Below are 26,929 nucleotides of genomic sequence, written 5' to 3'. Positions count from 1 at the left end.
TAAGAACTTATCACACACTGCCCGAGTCTCAGTAGGTAATCCAATAATCTCCCCCTACAGCATTACACATCAGTCTAAACTCTCTCATACACATGCCAACCTGTACCCCCACACAATTATAAATATCTATGTGCATGTCAACTGATATGCCAGGGGCACCATACCCCTGACAAGGCGATTCAATCAGTCAATAACAGCATATGCAGCTGACTACTCCTTGGAAAATGCACAGTCATGCCTTAGGGCTGCTTTTGACACTTGCGCTTGCATGTCAAAGCTGTAACTCTCTTCACTTGCATTGATTGACAGCTGCCACAGCTAGCGCTGCATGGCTAATACAGTATCTGTATCCACGGCAATGGAGCAAGAATATTATCCAGTCTCTCAATCTGGAGCAATGATTCCCTGGGGTCAGTCATGGCATGGCTGCGTTTATAAGGCAGAATATACAAATATGGACAACATTACATCAACATCACACTGAGGATAAACAAACTCACAGTATTCTCAGACAGAATCAACAACACATTAAGGAATACAGTGTATGAAGAAATTAGTTTTGCTCAGAAAATCATTAATAATGATTTACAAGAGGAATTTATTATAGTTCATATTACACTGCTATATGATCCTGATGTATTCATGTGTCTAATAATAAGTGAATATAACACTTACAAAAATACTATGCTGGTACTATGATACAGTGATGGAATCAGATGGTAACACCATGTTTCTTTGATATGGTACTACTATACCACATTCACATATCATGGTGTTTACATGGTTTTCCAAGGTACTACAAAGAATACTGTGGAGTTCTGGAGGTAAAAATTCCATTCATTTTCTACACAGATAAATTTAACAATGGTATAAAATGTATATAAACATTTCTAGACAGACCTACCATGTGCTAGGAGGTTGTTAAGCAATGATATAAGCTTATGTAGAAGCCTCAAGTTTGATTTCAACTTCATTTTATAAAATTGTGTAGTAGCTTAATTCCCATTAATAAATACACTACCCATAATCATCAAGAGATCTCTACCAATCAGAGAATGTCATGGTTAATTGGGTAACCTCCATTCCCTGATGGAGGGAACGAGACGTTGTGTCGATGTAGTGACACTAGGGGTCACTCTTGGGAGCCCAAGACACCTCTGGTCTTTGATAAAAGGCCAATGAAAATTGGTGAGTGGTATTTGCATGCCACTCCCCCGGACATACGGGTATAAAAGGAGCTGGTATGCAACCACTCATTCAGGTTTTATGCTGAGGAGCCGAGACAAGGTCCCGGCCATTTTAGCGGGTAGTTCAGCATTGTGGCAGGAGGGACACAACGTCTCGTTCCCTCCATCAGGGAACGGAGGTTACACAAGTAACCATGATGTTCCCTATCTGTCACTCACTCGATGTTGTGTCGATGTAGTGACACTAGGGGTCCCTATACAAAACGCCACAACTGGCTGAACTGTGTTACGTGAACCGGCGGTGTGTGATGTGCAGACAACTGTGTGCCTCATAGCCAGCGCACCAGGCCGACACGTAACCTCCCCCAACATAGTTATGAGTGTCGAATGGCCCTTTGGGGACAAGTCGACTACCCAAAAGATAGAGACAGGCTAGCCCAGTCGTGGGCTCTTTTCCCCTACTTTTTTTCCACTCCCTAAAAAAAAAGGGGGAATATCCGACTGGGCCGACCAGGTCTAGTCGGGGGGTGTCCTTCCCAAGGGGAGGACACCGCAGAGACCACACCTCGCCCAGAGAGAGGGGGGATATTTAAGTGGAAAATATGTCACGTGGTCTTGCCGAATTATGTCGGAAGTATGTCATGTGGAGAAGTCACATGGTAGGTCCTACCCAACGGGGGAGGAGTTACTACAAACATGAAGATTGTGGCAGAGGGGCCTCTGCCCAAGGAAGACACAGTTTGCCAACAGGGAAACAAATTAGCGGAAGATATACATCGCAAGGGGTTGCCAGAACAGGGCTTTTAGTTAGAATGTGTACTGGGCCGGCAGCGAGTCTCTCTGAAAAATCGACTGCCACAGGGCTCGGAGGAAGTCAACCAGGGAACATAGTTTGTAAACACTACTGGGAGTTAATGGCACACATCTTCAGTTCAGAGGAGGTGAAAGGCACTATGTGCAAGCGATACACCCGGCCAGCTATCCCGGGCTTATCCGCTTGTATTGCGTGCCAGTACCTGGGATGAAACCGGTTCCACCCGGAGGTTGTAGAACTTCGCAAAGGTGTTGGGTGTTGCCCAGCCCGCTGCTCTGCAAATGTCTGTTAGAGAGGCACCCCCGGCCAGGGCCCAGGAGGCCGCTACACCCCTGGTAGAATGGGCTCGTAGCCCTACCGGGGGCGGCACATCCTGGGTGTGATATGCCATAGCTATGGTGTCAATGAGCCAGTGGGCGATCCTCTGCTTGGAGACAGCGCTTCCTTTCCATTGTGCACCAAAGCAGACAAAGAGCTGCTCAGAGATCCTAAAGCTCTGCGTGCGATCCAAGTAGATGCGTAAAGCGCACACCGGACACAGCAACGACAGGGCTGGGTCTGCCTCCTCCTGGGGCAGCGCTCGCAGGTTCACCACCTGGTCCCTAAAAGGGGTCACGGGAACCTTGGGCACATAGCCCGGTCGGGGTCTCAAGATCACATGAAAGTAGCCTGGACCAAACTCCAGGCATGTTTCGCTGATAGAGAATGCTTGCAGGTCTCCTACCCTCTTGATGGAGGTGAGCGCAGTCAGGAGGGCAGTCTTCAAGGAGAGTGCCTTAAGCTCAGCTGACTGCAAAGGCTCAAAGGGGGCTCTCTGTATACCCTGAAGAACTACAAAGAGGTCCCATGAGGGAACAAGGTGCGGTCTGGAGGGGTTCAGCCTCCTGGTGCCTCTCAGGAACCTGATGATTAGGTCGTGCTTCCCTAAGGACTTACCGTCCACTGTGTCGCTCCTTCAGGTGACACCGAGGACTTTGCCCAGCATACCCATGGGTAGAAGGACCGAGGCGGGGAGCCTCTGGGGTGGCTTGCTTTCTTACGGAGGTAAGCTGCGACCGCATCATTGCCATGGACATGTTCTCGCAATGAGTACATGACCCATCCACGAACGCTGTCTCCGCATGAGCAGTGCCCAGACACGAAAGACAGTGATCGTGACCGTCAGAAGGCGAGAGATAACAAGCGCAACCAGGAATAACACACAAAGGAAAGGCATCTTAAAAAGACGCGTCTTTAAAAAGACCTTCCGTGTGTGCCGCTCTTTTAGAGAAATATACTCTTTTAGAGAAATATACTCTTTTATTTCTGCCGAAGCGCCCAGGGGCATTCTCTGCAGTGCATCAGTGCAGAGGGGGGAGAAGCCGCTGAAATGCGCCATCAGATCCAGCAGAGGTGAATGAACAGTCGTGGGAGTTCAGCTCAGTGAGCATGACCGTTCGGCTCTGAAGAGAAAATCTGAATGAGTGGTTGCATACCAGCTAATTTTATACCCGTATGTCCGGGGGAGTGGCATGCAAATACTACTCACCAATTTTCATTGGCCTTTTATCAAAGACCAGAGGTGTCTCAGGCTCCCAAGAGTGACCCCTAGTGTCACTACATCGACATAACATCGAGTGAATGACAGATAGGGAACTCACTGTTAGAAACCACCCACTCCCATGAAGCACTGCGAATGATATAATTGAGTCAGTCTACCTACATTCTTAAAGGTGCATTCATACATTTTTTCCTTATTTAAATGTTTTACTTCAAAATAAATTCATTGTAATTTTGAAACATATGTATAAAATTGTAAGCACTCGCATGAGATTAAGACTCCAGTCATATCGTAAACCTTATAAAAGCTGTTTTATTCAACATGGAGAGGGTGCCCTCATGGGGGCTGCCATTTTAGAATCACATGACCAGCCGAATACTACTCGCTTAATCTCAGTAAAGGTCCTGTTATTAGACTCTTTCACTCAGGGATTAAAGTCATCATGTCTAACTGTGAACTGCAAATTTCTATAATGGCATAGATAACTGAAAACTATTGTTTGAATAATGCTGCATCCAAGCCACTAGGTGTCAGTTTAAGTCCAAGATGACATATTCAAAAAAAATTACAGAGTGCACCTTTAAAATACACATTTGTATATGTTTTAATATTTTGCAATCAGCCAGAGATTCTTTTATTCTGAGATAACAACCTCTGCGGCTCTACCATAAGAGAGAGCGTAACGGTCAACTAGCATGTTTCAACGGTTTGCAGATACCTAACAAATGAATGAGGAGAGCTGTAAACCTTTCCCAAAACTGTCAGTGTCTTCTCTCATAAAACAGCAATTTTATCATAGTTATCTCCACACATAGTTCACTCCAAAAGGATTGTTTAGTGTAAAACATGTTGAAGATTTACAGACAGGATCTTCTCCATTAACATCCACTCAAAAAGATCCCAGCCTCCTTGCCAGTGCACTGCCAGTGTTTTGCTAACCTTAAAGGCTTTAATTTTTTATTTGATTATGTCATTTGCAATGCTTATCAGGATGGGTTGCTCAGTGTTTCATAAAATAATGTTTTAAAGTCCTTTTATCTTTTTTTTTTTTTCAGATTTTCATGTACTTTTTGTTTCAAATCAAAGAATATAATGTAATGATTCATCACAGAGCTGGTTTGTTTGGTTCATGGCTTAAAACTTTAAGTTGATGAAATCGTTGTGCTCTGTTACCATGGTACCATGTCCAAAAACATAGTAATTAGTGGTCGACCGATATGGTTTTTTAATGGCCGATATCGAGAGAGCAGGGTGGCCGATATATACAATGCCGATATATAACACAATTTAATATATTAATATAGCCAATCACCTTTTTGATACAGACATCGCCTGTTAATCAGCTCACTAACATGCATGCGCATTAGCACATTGAATTTTTTAGCGTAATCTGAGGTAAAGAAGCACCATTTATGATACCAGTGTTGTCAGATTTTATTGTTGATTTGAAATATGTTCTTTGATCGTAATCTTGACCAACTGTTTTGGAGATTTTGGTCTTTCTCCATTCAAGTAGATAGGAGCTGCACTTTCATGACTGGACATAGCCTCCCAAGAGCATTCCAAACATGGCCGATAGTGGACTGACTTGCTAGAAAGAGTTCGGTTGTGCTCGCGAGGATCCAGTGAGCAGCAGCAATCTCCTGACATTTTAAACAGCCTGGATCACCTGCTTGGAGTAACATGGAGTGACCATTATGATTTGTGAATCAGAGGAACTTTTGATCCTAATCCTGAAGTTTTTGATTCTGGCTAATGGAATATGCGCTTCAGAGGAAGATATTAGATGAGCGCTCCATGGGAAGAAAATGCTGGATTTTCGTGAGGTTAGTGAATTACATTTGTTTAAACAAGATACCTGCATATTTGCAGATGGTATATAATAGAAGTTTTATTGATATTTGCCTTTTATCATTAGAAAAGAAAGTTAAAGATGACAGGGAACTGTAGAGGAGTGACTGTTAGAATACATCCTTTAGAGGTAAATAAATGAGCGCTCCACAGGATGCTGGATCTGCTGAAGTTGTGTGAGGTTGGTTTATTACATCTGTTTAAACGAGATATGCGCACATTTGCAGAGGGTATATGATATTAGTTTTAATGATATTTGCCTTTTTATCATTAGACAAGACAGTTAAAAGTTACAGGGAACTGTTGAGGAGAGAGAGGGAGAATGAAACTGGCTAGCACTTTAACATTATGAGCCCAAACACGTCTGATGCGGCTCTGATATCCGGATTGTTTAAATGAGACTGTGTTGCACACCGGTCTATTGTAGTAACACAATGGCACGTAACAAGAAAACAAACCGTGACTGGTCATTTACATGTCTCAGTCAATTCACATGCAAGCAGGCGATTCTTGGCACCCTCAAGAAACAAATCGGCCAAAGGAGAAAATGTATCGTCCGATGCCGATAATTAAAAAAGTCAGAATTTCAGCCGATTTATCGGCCTCTGCGATATATCGGTTGGCCACTAATAGTAATACCCAGGTACTTTTTCATAAGGGAAGGCAGCCCACCTCACTTTGTGACCCCACCTCACATTTTCTTACAGATATTTTTGAAGAAAACAGACTATAATATATTCTAATGGCCTGAAAACATATTAGGCTCAAAATAGAAAGCTGTTAAACAAATAAGCAGCCAGAAAAGTAGACTGGCAGGCCAATCATCACCTGAGGTGTACTGTGAAGGGCCATGGAAGTGAAGGTCTTCTCTGGGAAAATATGCACACACACACATTACACAGTTTTGCTTGTTGTGTATCCATGGTGGCGCTGCCACAAAACATTACGTTTGACAGAAAACGGCCAGCTTATTTTACTATTGCTATGACAACAAACTACTCGAACAGGGTACTATTGGGGCTGCCAGTGAATTTCCCATTCACTCTTGAATAAACTAATCTCACTTTCCAACAGTTAACAGAAACTAATAGAAAGTTTAAAAACTCGTTTTTGTTTAAGCCCTTAAGGACACGCTATCAAATAAAAGGAATTTAAGCAATATGCTATATTAGAGAGTTCTGAAAAATGACCCAAGAGATCTGAAAATAAAAAAAATAAAAAAAAACTCTAAAAAGAATCTAATATTATTTTCACATGCAAATTAGCTTTTGATTCGCTGCAAATGTTTGCCAGAAGTTTGCAGCTATTCACTGTTAGTGGTTAACCTGCAGCAAACCTTTGGCAACAATGGACAATTTGCCTCAAGTTTGCTGCAAAGTGCATCTGCATGTGAAAATGATCAGTGGCAAATTTGCCATGAATAGCCTACTCGATTTTTGGAAGGGCCAACCAGCTGCCTTTAAATTGGTGCCTAATATCTAATGTAAACATTACAGCTCATTTCAGCCCAGTGTGTACAAGTGCACAACTTCAAAACCCAACATCTTTGGTTTATAGCAGGGGTGTCCAAACTTTTTCGGTCGGGGGCCAAATGCAGAAAAAAATAAGGTGCCGCATGCTGTAATAATTAAAAAAATGACTAAAAGCTACTAGATTGCCACTATGCAAAATCGTTATATTGTACGCTTAATATTATGTAAGTTTAAATCATAATTTGTGCTCTGTGGAATGCTTGTGTAGGCCCTACATTAAATAAAGGATAGGGTATTTCACTTACAAAGAACTCATAATGGAACAGTGATGCATCTTATACAAAATATTATACTCATTTATTCAAATTTTTATCTTTTCAGTGTCCATTCAGTGGCACTGCAAATAACAAAGAGATCTGCTATTGAGTGTTGGGTGTGACCCATCACAATAATCAGAATCAGATTACATTTTATCACTTTATGAAGTGATGCAAGGTATTACTCTTTATTTTTCAATTAATTACTCTTTATAGCTACACAATTATAACTTCTGTTCTGTTGTTACTTGTGTTACAAATAAAATTTTTATTTGATCAAAATTATCGTGCTTCATTTTATTTTGTAGACATGCATGTGCAAGCTGAGCACACGCATCAGGCACAGATGTGTTTTAAGCACTCACTTCTACAGTATGTCCTCACTCAAATGGCACTGGGAAGCCCGTGAATAATTTCTTGTTTCAACGAAATATCAGAACGAACCAGTTAATTACACTATACTTCCCAGTGCTACAGGGGATGTTCTGGAAGAGTATGCTCGGTTCACGCATCACTGTGCATGCTCAAAAACTCTGTTCATCCGCTCGCACAACAGAAGCTCTACCCAGTTGTATGATCCAAGGTATCAGGACATTTTAACAAGAACAAGTACATGAGTGAAGTATCTAACCTGATGCCGATCATTTAATAAATGCATCATTCTTTCTGTGTGGTGCTTCATCCTTGGAAATAAGGAGTATTCCAAACTCCTGTTGAACTCTGCCAGTGGATGAAGCTGGTGACAACACAGAACGCACTAGCGGAGATGATGCGCTGTGAATACCGACTGCACAAGATAGCGACATCCAGTGCCCAGAATATGAAATTCAGATAATTTTTCCATGGCGGGCCTATTTCTGTTCTATTTCTAAAGTCTCTCGCGGGCCACATCGGAGCTGTCGGATGGCCACAGATGGCCCATGGGACAGACTTTGACACCCCTGGTTTATAGATATTTTAAGCTTCACTGCACTCACTTCCTTCAACAATAATAAAAAATTACCAAAAAGTACCATTGTGTTGGTATGTTTTTGGACATGTAAATACAATATATAAATGGAAAATGTTGGGGCCTGGAATCTTTGTTTGCCCTACCAATTGCAGAGTGGAGCAGTGTTCGGGAAAGCTGTTTGAAAACAATAATTTTTTAGCCATTCCATTTGGTGACAATTTAAATGACCTTTAAACTATACAGTCAATTATGACTAACTTTAAACCGAGTGGAGGTCTTAATGGACTTGAGTTCATTCAAAACATTGAAATTCCTGCTAAACAGATTCTTCTCAAAGGCTAACAATATACTGGATTGAGATAACTCTAAGGTGCATCTCTTTGACTTGATATTTCAGTTCTGGTACACAGAGGACAAATAATAGACCTTTGTCTAGATGTCAACATCAGCATAGAATGAGATCGGAGATTCCCCCTCCTTTCCAGCACTAAAAAAAGAGACTTGTTTAGTTTCCATTTTCTCAGTTCCCATGACAACAGCACTAGGGCACACCAGGGCATGTACATAGGGCCAACCAATAAGCCAGCCTGTTCGCAAATCAAAGTATAGGGTCCATCCTCTCAGCCAGTAACATCAGAAAAGTCCATAAGCAATGACAGCAAGGTGAAGGTTCATTGTCCAAAGGGGCTGGAGTGCACAGCTATCACTACGGGTGTCACAAACACACTAGACCCTGGGCAAGAACTTTCTCAGTTCCATATGAACCGCTCCTACCCATAGGCAGTTACCAGTGGAAGAGTAACACCGCATATTTGCTTTATTCCCCTGCTCCTCTGTTCCCCCACTCCCTCATCTGATCTGAGCTTAGTGAAGGTGACCTGACCGCACACAACCTGAGGGTCTCTGACTGAAGTTTGGTTCAGAGAGTAGACCTCTACTTTCAGAAGTCAGGCTTAAAACGGTGCTGGCCCCGGGCCCCCTAAATTCATAGAGTACACTAGCAGCGTGCTAAGAAACGCTTTGGCAGAGGGTTTTCTCTCCTTCTCTCTCCTTCTCTTTGCGATTTCGATTCGATCCAGGGGCCAGCAATCGATATAACTATATAGAGCGCAACAGTCCTGTTCCGGAAGTAAAAATCCCACTCATTTATCCCATAAACAAACGGATTTTCAATGATAACTTATAATCCTTTAAAGACAGACCTACCGTGAGCTACGAGGCTGTTCATCGATGGTATATGCTTCCGCTGAAGCCATCCATCTGCGTTCTCAACTTCATTGTTTAAAAATCATGTTTAATAGCAGAATTCATGGTAAACAACTACATTACCCATTGCACAGCAGAGAACGATCCACCAATCAGAGAACCGCAGCCAATGAATCCTGTGAAACGTGCCTCAGAGTGACTGCGCACTCCCATGACACACTGTAAATTATGTAATCGAGTAGGTCTCCCTTCACCCTTAAACTGCTTAAATATTTGTATATACTGGAATACTTTGCAATAAACGTAAAATATGTTATTTCTATACTTATAATCAACAACCTAAAATCAATAGTTTTATATATTCCCATCAATTTTTATTCAATGACATCATTTGCAATGCTTCATGGGATTGTAGTTCATGCCCTTATGAAAGATGGTAAGTACACAGCCTTGTACCTTTGTCTTTATGTCCGATTTTCAAATACTTTTTTGACTCAAAACAAAGTTTGTGTTGTTGTGATTCTCCTCGGAGCTGGTTGGTTTGGTTCATGGCTTACAACTCTTTTATAAAAAGTCTGTGGATGAAATGAATGGGGAAAATACTTCTGGAACCCAGACGTCTGCACTCTATTATGTGCCTATTTTACACAATTGCATTTCTAATCTAAAAACTGCAACCAAAATATTATTTTAATATTTTATTGAGCTCTCTAAAAAGTGCAAATCCAGTATCCACATTGGGACATCCACAACAAAATAAGTGTAACAGTTTAAGGATGGGCAAGGAGGAGGCAGGAACCGGCTCAACAGTAAACAATGTTTTAATGTCAAACTTAACTTAAAACAAACATAAACAAACTTCTCTGACGTCCTTCCTTCAATACTAAATTACGCATTGTGTCATGTATACTTGAACAGACAGATAAAGACTGTAGCTCGACTATGCAAAAACCCATTAGACATTTTTGCATCTATTCATATGTGTTTCCTAGAGATGTCAGAATTAATGCGTTAACACGTGATTAATTAAAAAAGTTTAACGTGTACGTTTTTCTTAATCGTGATTAACGTATTTATTGTTAATATAGCATAAACACTGGTGTGAAGGGCAGAACCTTTGTAATGTGTCCCCATGGAGTCATTACACTGACACACACGCCAGAGTGCCAGAGCTCTTCTTCCAAGGAGAGACTACAATCTTAGCATAAAACAGCATAGCGTGGCGATCCCATAGACATTCGATGGGCGGTAATGTCATAACACGCTAGTTGCGCTCTCTCCTACGATATAGCCGTGGAGGTTGTTATCTCAATACATAAAAAGAATCTCTGGCAGCGCTTATCTGTCAGTGATAAAATGCTGGAGAAAGGAGCTCTTAGCGCTATTTGATGTACAAAACAAGCGCAGATGGGACTTGACAGAAATCAAGTATTTTTTAGCCTATTTAATGCGCATGGTGTGTTCAAAGTGACGCATGATGCTGGGTTTTCCGCCCTGACGTGAATCATGAAGGCAGCTTCACGACTGCTGTAGGATAGAGGATAGCCACAGTCTACTGGTAGATTAATAGTGTGGATTATAAGAATTTAAGAGATTTAATGCCCATTGCAATGAATATGCAACATATGTGGGGACTAGTTCTTTCATTAGTCAAACTCCCACTTAGACTTTGGGAAACGTTTAATGTGACTTTAAAATGGTGATATTTTAGTGCATTTCTATGTTTATTTTGTTAAAGGCTTTTTTGGAAAAAATTAATAAAGCATTATATTGCTACATAGTGTTTTGTTTTGGAAGTAATTGCATTCACATAAACAATGGTAAGTGCTATTCAGAGGCTGCATTTTTTTTTAATTATTTATTTATTTTTATTTGATCCCCTTTTCTCCCAATTTGGAATGCCCAATTCCCACTGCTTAGTAGGTCCTCGTGGTGGCACGGTTAATCACCTAAATCAGGGTGGTGGAGGACAAGTCTCAGTTGCTTCCACTTCTGAAACAGTCAATCCATGCATCTTATCACGTGGCTCGATGTGCATGACACCGTGGAGACTCACAGCATCTGGAGACTCATGCTACTCTCTGAGATCCACGCACAACTTACCACGTGCCCCATTGAGAGCGAGAACCCCTAATCGCAACCACGAGGAGGTTACCCCATGTGACTCTACCCTCCCTAGCAACTGGGCCAATTTGGTTGCTTAGGAGACACTCTGCATGCCCTGGATTCGAACTCACGACACCAGGGGTGGTAGTTATCGTCAATACTCGCTGTGCTACCCAGGCCTCCCGGAGGCTGCATTTTTGCTCTAAAATGACATTATTACTACACTGACGGTTAGGCTTAGGGTTTGGGTTAGGATGAAGAGTTAATTAAATATGCATTCCTGCACACTGTACATGCCATTTACAACAAAAAATACAACACTCTTTTGGCGCTACTCTGTAGACATTTAATCTCAGCAACATTTCAAGCTTCGGCCACTGGGGGCAATGGGATTGAATTTCAGTAAGTACAGACCAGTTTCAGCAGCAGAATTTTTGACCTCCGACTTCACAGAGTGATCAGTCTTTATATTAACCTGGAATATTCATTTAATAATGCACCTCAAGGAGGGTTCAATGGAAGGACAATAAATCTGTCAGCTTACTCATTTTTTAAATGTGTTCACTGATCCATCAGGCTTTTCACTCCAGACTTTGGAGTAGGGAAGAATCGGAAACAAGCAATCATAAAGCTCTGTGTGCCAATGTTTAAAGATAACACACAAAGACTTCAGCTCTGTGTCATCAGTACTTCTCTTCAGCAAATTGGAGGACGGGCCGCTCGCCATTAGCCCAAAGTTTGTTCCCGCAGGTAACAACACAGAAAGAGCAACCCAGCATTGTTACCCAAATCTTTCCTAGCCCTTGACCATTCACCATCAGGAGGAAAACAAAAAGAACATCCTCCAGTCATTAACATCATTTCAAAGTCAACGTGTCCTCCAGTGTATGCTGTTTGACAGGCCCTAACAGGGTAATATGACTAAGAGATGATAGTACCATGATTAGACAGAAGCTCTAGGGAGAAGCTATACATCTGCAGATCTGAGCACAAAGGAGATAAGGAGGGGTGGAAGAGGAAGATGAGACAGAGACCATGAGAGCTGACAGTCCAGTGCCAGATACATTTTCATCAAACATGTCCTTTGTGATCATCTGTCGAACTTGAGACACAGTCCACTTCTGCTGTTCAACAAACTTACCCACTCCTGCAAGACGACCGCAGTCCCTCACATCCTTGTCATGTCAGTTTGCTCAAACAATCCAGTCCGTATCCCCCAGCAAATGCATGATCGACAATGACTGGTTTACAGCCCTTTGCATCATTTTCACATTTACCAGACTGGATAATGCATAGTTAAAAGGAAACTACATTGTGTATACTCCCAGTTCCCTGATAATTTCAGGATTCCCAGAATTAAAGGGTAGTTATTGGATAGTCCACCCAAAAGTGAAATTTCTGTCATCATTTACACACCCCCACTTCAAACCCATGTGACTTTTTCTTCTGTCAAACACTAAAGGAATTGTTAGGCAGAATGACAGCGTCGGTCACTTTTTTTTCCATACAATGAAAGTGGTTAACCCAGTTAAGACAGTGCTCTCCTGTTGGGAACTCCAGCACAGCAGCATCATATGCTGGGGACAAAATACAAACATATGTTGGTGGCTAGCTATGCAGGGACATAACGGACATGATAGACTCAGATGTTCGGAGTGTAAGCTGCATTCTTTTGTGAATACCTAATTCATCTGAGTGTATTCAGAGCATGGATCAGAGGAGTCAGCATGTCTGCATCCCACTGCAGCACATGATCTCATCTCGGCACTTCCTGCTCATCTTCTACTCTCCATAAGGGTCCCTCACAAAATAGTCTTGGGCACTTAATCATCACAATAAGGGGACAGAAGAGGAGAATTCCTTGCCCCTGTCTCAGTGTTAGCCTCCCATGTATAAATGACCCTTTATTACACCCAAGAATAATAGTTCAGGGCTGGTAACTAGAAGATTGCTGGTTTAAGCCCTGTAAGATGCAAGCCATGAGCCATTGTGCCCTTAAGCAAGGCACTTAACCCAGGGTAGCTCCAGAGGGACTGTCACTGTAATAAGTGTACTGTATGTCGCATTGGATAAAAGTTTGTACTAAATGACTACTTACTAAAATAAAATACTGCAAGTATGAAACAGATAATTATCCAGACTAAGGCTGTAGAAGAAGCAAGACTGGGAAACATCCTGAATATTCACAATATATTCACAATGAATTTGCTGGTAATATAAAATAAGCAACAATACGAATATTGCGATGATTTAATTAGAAGTTGACTGATATATCGGTTTTACAGCTGGTTGCTTTTTTGGTACTAGGATTGCACAATAAACTGAATCTGGGATTTAATTAATTTTAGACTCTTGTTGCCATTTATGTCTGTGCCTGTCACAGTATAGAAAGTCTAAGAAATGTTTTAACATTCAATTAATTGGTTTTAAAAATTAATAAATTTTTTAACCAGCTTGGTATCGGCAAAATCCAATATCGGTTGACCTCAATTTTAATTCGCTTTTTATTTGGCTAATAAGTTCCTTAAAGACAGAAATCCATTCTTGTGTCGTGACTGGTGAGTATGCGAGCGTTAAGACGTGTGTTAATGGCATCTCCGCTTTAAACTTTAGTGGCACAAACAAACAGCGTTAGAATTGTGAAGTTTGATTAATTTCCATGAATCACTTCAAATTTTCTGTTTCAGTGAATCAATTCAGAACTCTGGATACAATGATTCAGTTACACCATTACTACAAAAAAAGTCCATGAAGTCTCCGCATATTGTTGTTTGTTGTATGTATTTTTACTGTATATTGCTGCATATAAATGACTTTTTATATATATATCATTCACCCTTGGGTTTATTCAGTAAAAAACAGTGTGTAAAACATGACTTTACTGTTTTAGTTGTTACTTTAAAATCTTCTTGGCAACAGTTGTTGTTGGCGTCCTCTGTTTAAAAAAAAACAAAAACTATTTTCTCACTAGTTTCCAGCTGGCAAATTTGAATTCTTCTTAATATCTGACTCGCTACCTGGTGACAAATTGTCACATCACACTAAAAGCAATTTCTTGTAAGTCGCTTTGTCAACCTACACTCAAGCTGGTGCCGAGTATGGCTGCTGCGTTGCAAGCTCCGACACGACATTGCAGTTTTTTGTTTGTTTTGTTTACAGTTCTTATGTTTTTTGTCTTGGATTTTGTCTGCCTTATTGTATACGATAGACAAACACTTTTGTGACATTGGTTCTGCAATTGCACACCGAAAACCGGACTTCCAATTCCTCAATGCTGACCCGCTGTTTACAAACACGCCAGCGGAGCCCTTTGTCTGGGCTCTCAGGTAAAAGCAGAGGTGGTGGTGTATGTTTTATGATCAACAAATCCTGGTGTGATCAGAGGAACGTACATTCTATCAAGTCTCTGCTCTCCTGATCTGGAATTTCTCATGCTTCTGTGTCGACCATTCTGGCTACCGAGGGAATTCACAGCGGTCATTATCACTGCTGTGCACATCCCGCCACAAGCTGACACAGACCGGGCACTCAAGGAACTGTATGGGAGTATAAGTGAGCAGGAAACCGCGCACCCTGAGGCCGCGTTCATTGTGACCGGGGACTTTAACAAAGCCAATCTCAAATCAATCGCACCAAAATACCACCAACATATCAGTTTCAACACACGAGGGGACCGGGTTTTGGACCATTGCTACTCTCCCTTCCAGGATGGCTACAAATCCCTCCCCTGCCCACCATTTGGCAAATCAGACCACTCTTCCATTCTCCTTCTGCCCACTTACAGGCAGAAACTGAAACAGGAAGCTCCCACCCTCAGAATGATCCAGTGCTGGTCGGACCAATCAGATTCTACGCTACAAGACTGTTTTGATCAAGCGGACTGGGAGATGTTCCAGTCCACCTCTGATGATGACATCGAGGTTTATGCTGATAGCGTAACGTGTTTCATCAGAAAGTGCTTAGAGGATGTTGTTACAACCAAAACAATACAGATCTACCCCAACCAGAACCATGGATTAATAGTGATGCTCGTGCGGCACTTAATGCGTGGACCTCTGCTTTTAATTCCGGGAACGCGGAGGAGCATAAACAAGCCAGTTATGCCCTCCGCAAAACTATCAGAGCAGCAAAACATCAGTACATGAACAAGATTAAAGGACAGTTCAACACCACCGACTCTAGAAGCATGTGGCAGGGAATTAGTATCATCACGGACTACAAAAGGAATAAAAACTCCACCATGAACATAGCTGCCTCTCTCCCGGATGAGTTAAATAATTTTTATGCTCATTTTGAGGGAAATAACACCGCCCTCGTGGAGAGAGAGCTCTCGCGACTGAAGCTACAGAGGTTAGTTCACTCTCTGTCCCTGTAGAGAATGTAACCCGATCCTTCCGACGGGTGAATATCCGTAAAGCCGCGGGTCCAGACGGCATTCCGGGCCACATCATCAGAGCGTGCAGGAACCAACTGGCTGGTGGTTTTACGGATATTTTCAACCTTTCCTTCTCCTTGTCTGTAGTCCCCACATGCTTCAAAATGTCCACCATTGTGCCTGTACCAAAGCAAGCCAAAATCACTTGCTTAAATGACTGGTGTGCTGTTGCTCTGACCCCCATCATCAGCAAATGCTTTGAGAGGCTAATCAGAGATTACATCTGCTCTGTGCTGCCTGCCTCACTGGACCCATTGCAGTTTGCTTACCGCAACAACTGCTTCACTGATAATGCCATTGCATCTACACTACACACTGCTCTCTCCCACCTGGAAAAATGGAACACATATGTGAGAATGCTGTTTGTAGACTACAGCTCAGCATTCAACACCACAGTGCCCTCCAAGCTTGATGTGAAACTCCGGGCTCTGGGCTTAACAGCTCGCTGAGCAGCTGGATCCTGGACTTCCTGTCAAGCAGACGCCAGGTGATTAGAATGGGCAGCAACATCTCCTCATCACTGACCCTCAACACTGGAGCCCCGCAGGGCTGTGTTCTCAGCCCACTCTTGTATTCCTTGTACACACATGACTGTGTGGCAACACACAGCTCCCATGCCATCATTAAGTTTGCTGATGATACGACAGTGGTAGATCTGATCACTGACAATGATGAAACAGCCTACAGAGAGGAGGTGCACACTCTGACATGCTGGTGTCAGGAGCACAACCTCTCCCTCAACGTCAGCAAGACCAAGGAGCTTGTGGTGGACTTCAGGAGAAAAGACAGAGAAGGGTCAGCAGCTTCAAGTTCCTCTGTGTCCACATCACTGAGGAACTCACATGGTCCGTCCACACTGAGGCCGTTGTGAAGAAGGCTCATCAGCGCCTCTTCTACCTGAGACAGCTGAGGAAGTTTGGAATGAACCACCACATCCTCACACGGTTCTACACCAGCACTGTAGAGAGCATCCTGACTGGCTGCATCACTGCCTGATATGGCAATAGCACCGCCCACAACCACAAAGCCCTGCAAAGGGTGGTGCAGACTGCCAGACACATCATCGGAGGTGAGCTTCCCTCCCTCCAGGACATATATACCAGGCAATGTGTGAAAAAAGCTCGGAGGATCATCAGAGACTCCAGCCACCCGAGCCATGGGCTGCTCTCACTGCTACCATCAGGCAGGCGGTATCTCAGCATCAGGACCCGTACCAGCCAACTCCATGACAGCTTCTTCCCCCAAGCAATCAGACTTTTGAACTCTTGATCTCTCACGATCAATATACATCAGCACTGCACTTAATTAATCTTATTATCTCACACCGGACTGTCATAAATTATATTCTCTCTTAACAACACACTGGCAACTGACTATCAACCGACAGCCTGAATGTCAATACAGTACAATACAACCTACTGTATATTTTATATATACTTTATATACTATTTTATTGTATGTGTATTCTATATTATGTGTATGTGTGTTCCATATTGTGTGTATTGTATACTGTACATTGTATATTATTATTGTGTTGTGTAATTATGTGTATATTAGATATGTAAATTGTGTTGTGTAAATCTGATGTTTATTGTAAATTGGTATATGTCTCATCAATGTCATGACTGCTATGTTGCTCGGAACTGCACCTAAGATTTTCACCCACTGTTGCTCTTGTGCATATGGTTGTGTGACAATAAAAGTGATTGATTTTGATTTGATTTGATTAGACATACAGTAAATGTAAATGTATTAATTATTTATGATATATATATATATATATATCTGTGAAGAGTACAGTCAGCTAAGTGTGTACTTTGTTTATGTATGTGTGTGGTCCTTTCCTGTAGAAGTGTTACTAAGGCCAGTAGAATTTCACATGGGAGAAACTAGAGCCATGGTGCACTCATGACTGTCACAGCTGTTCATTCAGGCCCGATCAGAAGCCATATCTCAGATGACTAGCGCCATGAATGGAGCAGAGCCTTAACAAAAAGGACTATTAAGGTATGAACCCCACACTACTCTTAAGCCAAGCAGCATTGTAGAATAAAGATTTTCTTAATTCCTGCTGTTGTTCGTGTGAGTAAATGTAGGGGCCGTCTTAGACTGTGTTTTGGTTTGCTGTAGTGTTTAAGCTCTGACATCATACACGAAGATATTTTTCCCCTTTGCATTGCCAAAGAACAGGCCTACACATGGTCCAGACAGAGCAAAGGGAGACATCCAGGAGCAGAGGGACTGGCTCATGCAGAGTCAACAGAAAGAGCCCTTCTCACTTGCAGTTGCTTGCAGTTATCATAAGCCGCGTTTCCACTATCGGACAAAATTAGAGCGATCTAGTGCGTGCCAGTGTCAATTGTGTTCCCACTGTCACTTCCGGGGCTTCATCGTGCCTCCTCAGTGCTTTCTCGGGGCCAACGGCCAATGCCTTTTGGTCCGCCGATTACCCTTGGGCCAAAAAAGGCCAACCGGGTATTGAGGCGGATTCAATGTCAAAGGCGGAGTTTCACACAATGGTACAGGTTCAGGAAAAAAATTAATAAAAAAATGTGGGCACAATACAAATCTGTTAAAACACACAAAGGAAAAGCAGTGCCCAATGAAATTACTTTCCATATTTCTGTGAACTTTCATAGACGTGTGATAGAGCTGCACTTCCAGCACATTGAAAGGAGCCAGTTGAGGTGGTTTGGGCATCTGGTCAGGATGCCTCCTGGACATCTTCCTAGGGAGGAGTTCTGGGCATGTCCAACTGGGAAGAGACCCCAGGGCAGACCTAGAACACGTTGGAGAGATTATGTCTCTCGGCTGGTCTGAGAATGCCTTGGGATACCCCAGGAAGAGTTGGAGGATGTAGCTGAGGAAAAGGATGTAAGGGCTGTCCTGCTGAGTCTGCTGCCATCACGTCCCGGACCCGGATGAGCGGAAGAAAATGGATGAATGGATGGATGGATAAAAGCCAAAAATACAACAAATGGCTCTGATGAGGGATTGCTGTGGTAGGATAGCTTGTTCTCCCGTGTGCGGTCTGTCGACATGCCCACAAAGTTCAAACAATTTCAACTTTAAACCTGTTGCCGCTAATCTTTCGAAGCATCAGCTAATGATTACCGGATAATTCAGATGAAGTATTATTACGTGGTCAGTGTCAGTGCTAAAAGCAGAACAAAAATGGCATACTACCATATTACTCTTACTCTTTTTGCCATTCATAGATATTACATAAGCAGTAAGAGTAGCACGGGTAGTATGCCATTCTGAACTCGCTTAATGCTGGATATCAAGAGAATAGTCACTTGATATAATCCTGCCAGCTGATTATTGCTGTGGAGGATGAGGGTTAAAGAGATTTAATGCCTTAAAGTTCTTTCATTTAGTCAACCTCTCACTTAGACTTTGGGAAACATTTAGTGTTACTTGAATTGGTGCTATTTTAGAGCATTTCTATCTTTATACTGTGGAAGGCTTTGTTTGGAAAATGTTAATAAAAAGTGATACATATTTTTTTGTTTTATTTCCTATGAAGTAAATAAATGACTTTTAACAGGAAAGGAAGTATATATAGTCCATTTTGGGTGTGGGGGTAAAATGTGCATGAAAATAATGTCACAATGTAAAAAATCTTAATGGCCCTAAAAATAGGCTTCATCTTCAATATGCAACTGATAATTTCTTATTTGTTTCTTCTGATTTTGGAGTAAAACAGGATCAAGACATTTTCTTGAAGGGTTTCATGAGAATCACCCAGTTACATGCCAAAGTTTGATCCTTAGAGTTAGGGGCGAAGAAACTCCCCTAATCCTGAGTATGAGCAATAATAGTGATACCTGGTATTGAGATTAAGCAGACCCTGTTTATGCCATTTTACAAAATGACAATCGCCCAGTGGTGAAGAGGATCCCATCATTCACTTATGAGAGACAAAGGTATGACATCATCACTCAGAAATGCTGCAGGCATATGAAATCTTGGAGTTTTACTGCTACATGTCCTCTAGTTGTAAAGATAATGACAGCTAATCATTACAATCTCCTGCAGACTGAGGGTAAGTGTATGAGTAAGACTATGTGTAACACATACACCGATCAGCCACAACATTAAAACCACCTGCCTAATATTGTGTAGGTCCCTCTCGTGCTGCCAAAACAGCATCAACCCACATCTCAGAATAGCATTCTGAGATGATATTCTTCTCAACACAATTGTAAAGAGCGGTTATCTGAGTTATTACAGACTTTGTCAGTTCGAACCAGTCTGGTCATTCTCTGTTGACCTCTCTAATCAACAAGGCATTTTCATCCACAGAACTGCCACTCACTGGGTATTTTTTTGTTTTGTTTTTGGCACCATTCTGAGTAAATTCTAGAGACTGTTGTGTGTGAAAATCCCAGGATATTAGCAGTTACAGAAATACTCAAAGCAGCCCATCTGGCACCAACAATCATCCATGCGAATATCTAATCAGCCAATCGTGTGGCAGCAGTGCAGTGCATAAAATCATGCAGTTACAGGTCAGGAGCTTCAGTTAATGTTCACATCAACCATCAGAATGGGGAAAAAATTTGATCTCAGTGATTTGGACCGTAACATGCTATTCTGAGATGCGGGTTGGCGCTGTTTTGGCGGCACGAGGGGGACCTACACAATATTAGGCAGGTGGTTTTAATGTTGTGGCTGATCGGTATACTTCTACAGTGCTCTAAATCCTAAAAATATACAGCTTTCCTGATACACAAAGTCATGCATACACACAGGGATGGATTAACCACCAGGCTGATTGGGCCATTGCCCAGGGTCCTCTAAACCCAAAGGGCCCCGAGCTCTAAATCAATGATTTATTTATTTTGAGATATCTATTATAAATCCACGTAAATGTAAGCCTTATGTGAAATACCATTTGTTCAGCCGAATACGTGCTGGACTACACCAGCGCGAGCACAGGCACTCGAGTGCGCGCTCAGGGAATCTGCGTTTCACAGGTGCTGCGCTTTTGTTTGAAGGACTACAGAAAACAGCGTCTGATTTACAAAATGCTTCCAAACACAAATATCAGCAAAGCTGATGGTTTAAATTCATATAAGCGACAGAATTCATGCAAAAGTATAAAGGACTTTAAAATATTTAAGTTGTGCATGCATTTAATGTTTGATGATACAGCGAAAGACGCCTTAATTTTGTAATATTTGTCTAAACGCGAGAGTTCACGAACAGTTATTCTGTTATTTGTCAGGAATCAGAAATTAAGAATGTTTATTGCCATGGATGCGTCAAACACAATGTCAGATAGCATGAAATAAAGTGCACAGTGAGCTATGATAAAATCACATTAAAGTCGAACAAAAATAATCTCTGTCACTGCCTGCAACATAGTAGGCTTATTCTTAATCAATGCAAAAATGCGTAATTCTGCCCAGGCAGGTTCACTTTCCATGAGGTAGCGAACGCTATGGTTTATAGGACTTCTTTGGGATGCTTTGATTTTTAAACGATTCAGCATTTAAATTGTGTAATTACTGTCTGCACACCAGAGCAAAAGGGGGAAAAACACTCACCGTTTATCAAGTGCTGAAACTTTGACAGGTGAAAAACAATCTGGAATCATGTGCAACAGTCACATTTAGTCCTCTTTGCAACCTGAACCTCATCGGAATTTTGATTTGTGACACCAGCGTTGATAAAACTTGATGCAGCGCAAGTTGCGCAACAAATGGTGAAACAGAAAACAGGTGTTTCGAGATGCATTAATAAATATTGAAATTATTTTAAGTTAACAGTGTCTAACAAAATATGACGGTCCTGCACAACGAATTGTTAAACAGAACGCAGGTGTCTTGAGATGTATTTATAAATATTAAAGTTCTTTTAAACTTTGTGAGTTGTGGCACAACGATCAAAGACGTCTGTCCAGTGCGTGTTTACATGGCCTCATGTGAACAGCCCATAACTCGCCCTATAGCCTAATTGAAAAACTGACGCGAACCTGGCCCAAAACCTGTAGGTTTGTCGGGTACTGTCGGACTCAGATTGGGTTGAAGACCTCTAAACACGTGCAGAATAACCAAATAGTGATTTTGGTATTTTAATACCGTGCACATCTCTATTAGTAACGCACAGTGTTGGGGAATAACGGAATACATGTAACGGGATTACGTATTTAAAATACAAAATATAAGTAACTGTATTCCACTACAGTTACAATTTAAATCATTGGTATTTAGAATACAGTTACATTCAAAAAGTATTTTGATTACTGAAGAGATTACTTTGCATTTTATTGTCATTCGTTTCATTTCATATTTAGTCCTTTCAGATGGAAAACATTTATACATATAAATGATGCGATCCAAAGTGCATTTGAACAGCAGTGAAACACTTTCTTATGATGTGTTACATTCATACGAGCAGACAGAGAAGTAAGTTTGAAGTAAGTTTGAAGCAGAAGAAATATAAATAAATCTTGTGTAAATTGTCAGCATTGTAAGCTAAAATGCTATTTCTAGCCATTTTACATGCACGTTACCAGGCACGATCATATTTTTTTATCAAGAAAACTCACGTTGGATAATAATTTCGTTTTTTCTAGTAAGACCTTTGATATTAAGGCAAAAATCGTATTCTTGATAATAATTTTTGTATTGTTTTCCTGTAAAAATATCTAAAAATCCTTAAAACAAGATCAATTAGATTCATCTTATTTTAGAAACAACACTGCATAAGATATTTAGGTTTTTCAGAGAATGTATTTTTAACATGTGTATGTTGTCTTACTGTACTGGCAGAGTTTTTATAGTCAAAACAAGTGAAAAAATCTACCAGTGCTGCAGAAGTAATCCAAAGTATTTAGAATACGTTTCTGACCTTGAGTAATCTAATGAAATACGTTACAAATTACATTTTACAGCATGTATTCTGTAATCTGTAGTGGAATACATTTCAAAAGTAACCCTCCCAACCCTGATAACGCATGATTTTGGATCAGTTCATAATTTAAAAGTATATATAATTGGCTGTATAAGACATTGCTCCAAACTTTTATTTTGTCAATTTGAAAAATCCAACAAAATCTGGCAAGTGTCCTGTAGCGCATAAAGGTGAACGTAGTCACGTGACACGTCATGGGGGGCCTTCATTGTGTACCAGCCCATGGGCCTCTCAGTTCTTAATCCGTCCTTGCATACACAGTCACTTCTACAGTGCCAACCACTTTCAGCACCAACTGGCCAGTAAATCTTTATGAAAAATACAAATAAAATCAGTCACTGACTCACACTTCCAAAGCGGCAGTCAACCAATCAAGAGGCAGAGCAGCAGTCAGACTACATACAGCATGACATCATGAGTCATAATATCAGCCCCCTGAAACTAACACTGTGCATTGCTCTTTTCTCTGAAGCAAGCTCTAGGACACAGTAAGAAAACAGTGTTCTGACAGTTTAGAATCATCATAGCAGGTTTTTGTGGTCTGAAACTCTTATCTTGGAGCATTACATCATATTCAGTAAAATGTCACACTTGTTTTCATAGTGTTTTACTCTAATTTTGTGTCTTTAGATTAATTGGATTCACACACTAAATACTGATATTCACCCGGCACACAATGTACACTATGTACACACTCTGTATGTGTACTTTTTTTATGGTATTCTAATGTATTGCATATTGCGTATTGATTACTGTAAGTATCTACTGTGCATTGCATGTAACCCTATATCATGAATAACTAAATGATATGGCATGACAACAGATTTAGTATCAAGTCAAATTGCTTGTAAGTATAACTTACTAGCACAGTCAATTCTGATTCAATTCTAATTCATGCTAATCTGAAACTGATCATGTTTAGTATCATGTGCAGTATCCTAACTGTATAAAACACTTTTCTGTATAGGATGGAAAAATTTGGTTCTAGTGCCAGAACCAGCTTCAACTTAAACAATAAAGCTAATAAATCATTAGTTTCTTAAATAAATAAAAATACTTTTTAATCAGTTTTCTTAAATATCTAAATATCCTTAAACAAGATGAATTTATTGAAGAAAATGTATGTATTTTTTATTTATTTTTTTAAAAAGAGGCAAAACTGCAGAAGATATTGAGACTTGTTTTCAGAGAATATATATTTTTCTTGTTTTAAGGGGAAAATATACACAATTTAAGGAGATTAATGCTGTAAACAAAAAAATAAAAAATAAAATAAAATAAAAAATAAAACAAAAAAGGTTAATCTTCCCAATCAAAATTGCTTTCTTGCAAAGATAAGTAGTTTTTTTTATCTTATGCAATTTTGCATCTCAATTAATTGTATCTTGTTTAATCAGAGACTCAAGCATAAAGATTGATGATCTATTACTTTTTTCCTTCTTGATTGTGTTTTTATGAAGCCATTGATAATAATCTTCATTTTTTTAAGCATATTTTGTTTCAGTGTGAATTTTGTATGACTTTAGAAAACATTGTCAGTTGATTTTTTAAAGCACATTTTTCTTTAAAATGACTATTGTGTCAGCAACTGTTATCTGTAGATTTTTAACATTTTTAATTAAAAATATGTATTGTTAGTGCTGTAAACAATGCTGCAGTTCTGAAACCCTGGGTCTCTGAGGCTACATCCACATTAATCTGGATACATTTGAAACAATCTCCGTCCACACTGTCCTTTTCAAACATTTCCAAAAGTTGCTCGTCCACACTGAAATGTATGAAAACTCTTAAATTCCCTTACTGCGCATGCAAAAAAAAAAAAACGCTGTTCCATTTAAAGTCCGAAACGCAATTGTCCTTATCTTCCGCCACCGGACAGCAAATCCGAGTAAACGTCCCATCACCTTTGAAGGAATGCAATGTGAAGGTTGTACAAAGTAACATACAAGTGAATAGCAGGCACAACAACGCCGCTACAACATTGGCCGCATCTTGATTGTTTTGGGTTGAATGGATCACATGACTGTGTCACATGATAACAAATACATTATTGTTTTCAGATATCTCCATTTTCCCTTTCCACACTACAACGTGAAGACGGCATTTTCAAATTTATCCACTTGGGAGAGCGTTTTCGAAAAGCTCAGTTTTCGCTGTCAAAAACGCTGTCTCAGTGTGGACGGAAGGCCAAAAAGTAAAGAAAAAGATTCATTTTCAAATGAAAACATAGCAGTGTGGATGTGGCCTGAGTGGTAAGGATGTTTAGAAAATCAATGCAAAAATACTGATTAAGAAATCTATTTTTTCCAGTATACTATTTGCACATCCACGCACACACACACACACACACACACACACACTCCAACGAACACTCCACAAAACATCCATTCACAAAAACAAGCCAACACACATACTTTATATAGGCTATCACAAAATGATAGACCGCCATATTTCCAAGATTGGAAAAACATGCTTTATGGATGACAACACTTGAGTCAGTCACACAGGCATCCAAATGTCTACACCCTAAGTGTGTAAACAGCTGTCTACACATGTTCTCAAACACACTCGAATACACACACACAGACAGACACATGAGGCAGTTGATTAAAAAGCCCAGTGTTCATGTGTACAATCAGCTGTGTTGAGCCAGTCAGACTGAGGCTTCTTTCTGCTGTTGCTGTGCTCCACATCAGATCTGCCTCTCTTAACTAGTTTTCCGCCTGCCCTGACAGACACAATATACCACACATACACACGCGCGCGCACACACACGCCTACCGCCATCTGTCCAGGCTATCGTACAGATCACAAGCAGTCTGTAGTAACCTGCCCTCGCCACAATCACTTCCCATTAAAACCCTCCTTTTTCTGGATGCAGATACACACCTGAGGATCTTCAGATTGACAAAGAGATGAAAAGTTAATGGACTCACTGTGGAATTTCCTTTTAAATCTACTGCAAACTTTTGTGTCTGCAAACCCTCGTCCCTTCCAGCTCTTCTCCTGATTGTCAATGGAGAAATCAGCCTCTTCCTTTTCTGGGATTTTGGGCAGAAATTCCATGCAAAGAGACTAAAATTATTCCTTACATTTTTTATTTGTTACATCTAAAATAGTTCTTCATATTTTGTTCTAGCCCAAAATGTAGCATAAAAATTAGTTGATGTTTATTTAATTTTATAGGTTATGATAATTATTCAGATTAAGAATGCACTGAATTTAAGTATGGTTAGAAAAACATCCCTTATAAAGGTATAAATGCCCCTCAAAATCAAATCCAGGGGGGCAAATATCGCCCCTAAATATTGAAAGTTAATTTCTGACAACTCTTTCCCTACTAAACAATGCCATATTTCTGTCCAGACAAGAAAAAAAAAAAAAAAAAAACCCACACACACAAGTATTCCCCTCAGTGATGACTCACTTCCACATTCCTTAGAAGAGGTATGTGAAGACCATCCCTATACCTCTATACCCAAAACACACTCCATCCAAACACGTTTTGCTGAAGCCCCTGCAATAAACACACAGGCACACTTAAAAAACACACACTCACTCACAAAACATGCACACTAACATTCATACACTCATGCCCATGCATACTGCCCTTAAAGATCAACAATCAGGTCACCTTTTAATGCTGATCAACTCTTAGTAAGCCCTTCCACATGTATTCCTCTCCTCCTGATAACAGTGGGTCAGTTCCAACACTTCAATCCCTCCATTTGTGCACGAGCAGTGTTCTTGGAGTGACCACAACAACAGAGCTATAGTGTCACCCTCTGCTTTTCCTCTCCCTCTCTCTCTCTTTCAGCTTTCCTAGGCTTAGGCAACCCCTGGAAGAAAATCCAGCACTCTCTGGGTCCTAGTGCTCATCCAGTGCACACAAAGATGCTATTGTCTCTGGCTCAGGGGGAAGCCCTGCTCACTAGAGTCACTACTACAGGCACTGCAGGTGGCATTACCGTTGGTGTGCCAGGACTATTTGAGGAAACTGAGGATAATCAGTTATGCAGAACTAGAAAACATATTTTAGTCCTGACTGCAATATTATGGGATGGCATAGGGCATTAAACAGAAAATATTTGTGCTGAATGAGAGAAAATGGAAACTGACACAGGC

The 26,929-nt window shown here is 40.9% G+C and overlaps 1 protein-coding gene across 2 annotated transcripts in view; it reads right to left on the bottom strand.

The window, feature by feature from the left end:
* The window catches only part of ches1 (checkpoint suppressor 1), a 62,955-nt gene extending 36,376 nt beyond the window's left edge, over positions 1 to 26,579 (bottom strand). The window contains exons 1-2 of one of the 2 annotated variants that reach the window (XM_051644998.1): positions 26,439 to 26,550; positions 25,741 to 25,845 (exon numbers count right to left, since the gene is read on the bottom strand). The gene's annotated coding sequence lies outside the window, so the exon portion shown is untranslated. Of the gene's footprint in view, positions 1 to 25,740; positions 25,846 to 26,438 lie in introns of both variants that reach the window. The other variant, XM_051644997.1, reaches the window with a different exon arrangement.
* Between the last annotated feature and the right edge of the window lie 350 nt (positions 26,580 to 26,929).

Source organism: Myxocyprinus asiaticus, chromosome 19 (assembly GCF_019703515.2).
Source record: "Myxocyprinus asiaticus isolate MX2 ecotype Aquarium Trade chromosome 19, UBuf_Myxa_2, whole genome shotgun sequence".
In the NCBI taxonomy this organism is placed as follows: domain Eukaryota; kingdom Metazoa; phylum Chordata; class Actinopteri; order Cypriniformes; family Catostomidae; genus Myxocyprinus; species Myxocyprinus asiaticus.
This window is presented reverse-complemented; position numbering and strand designations above follow the sequence as displayed.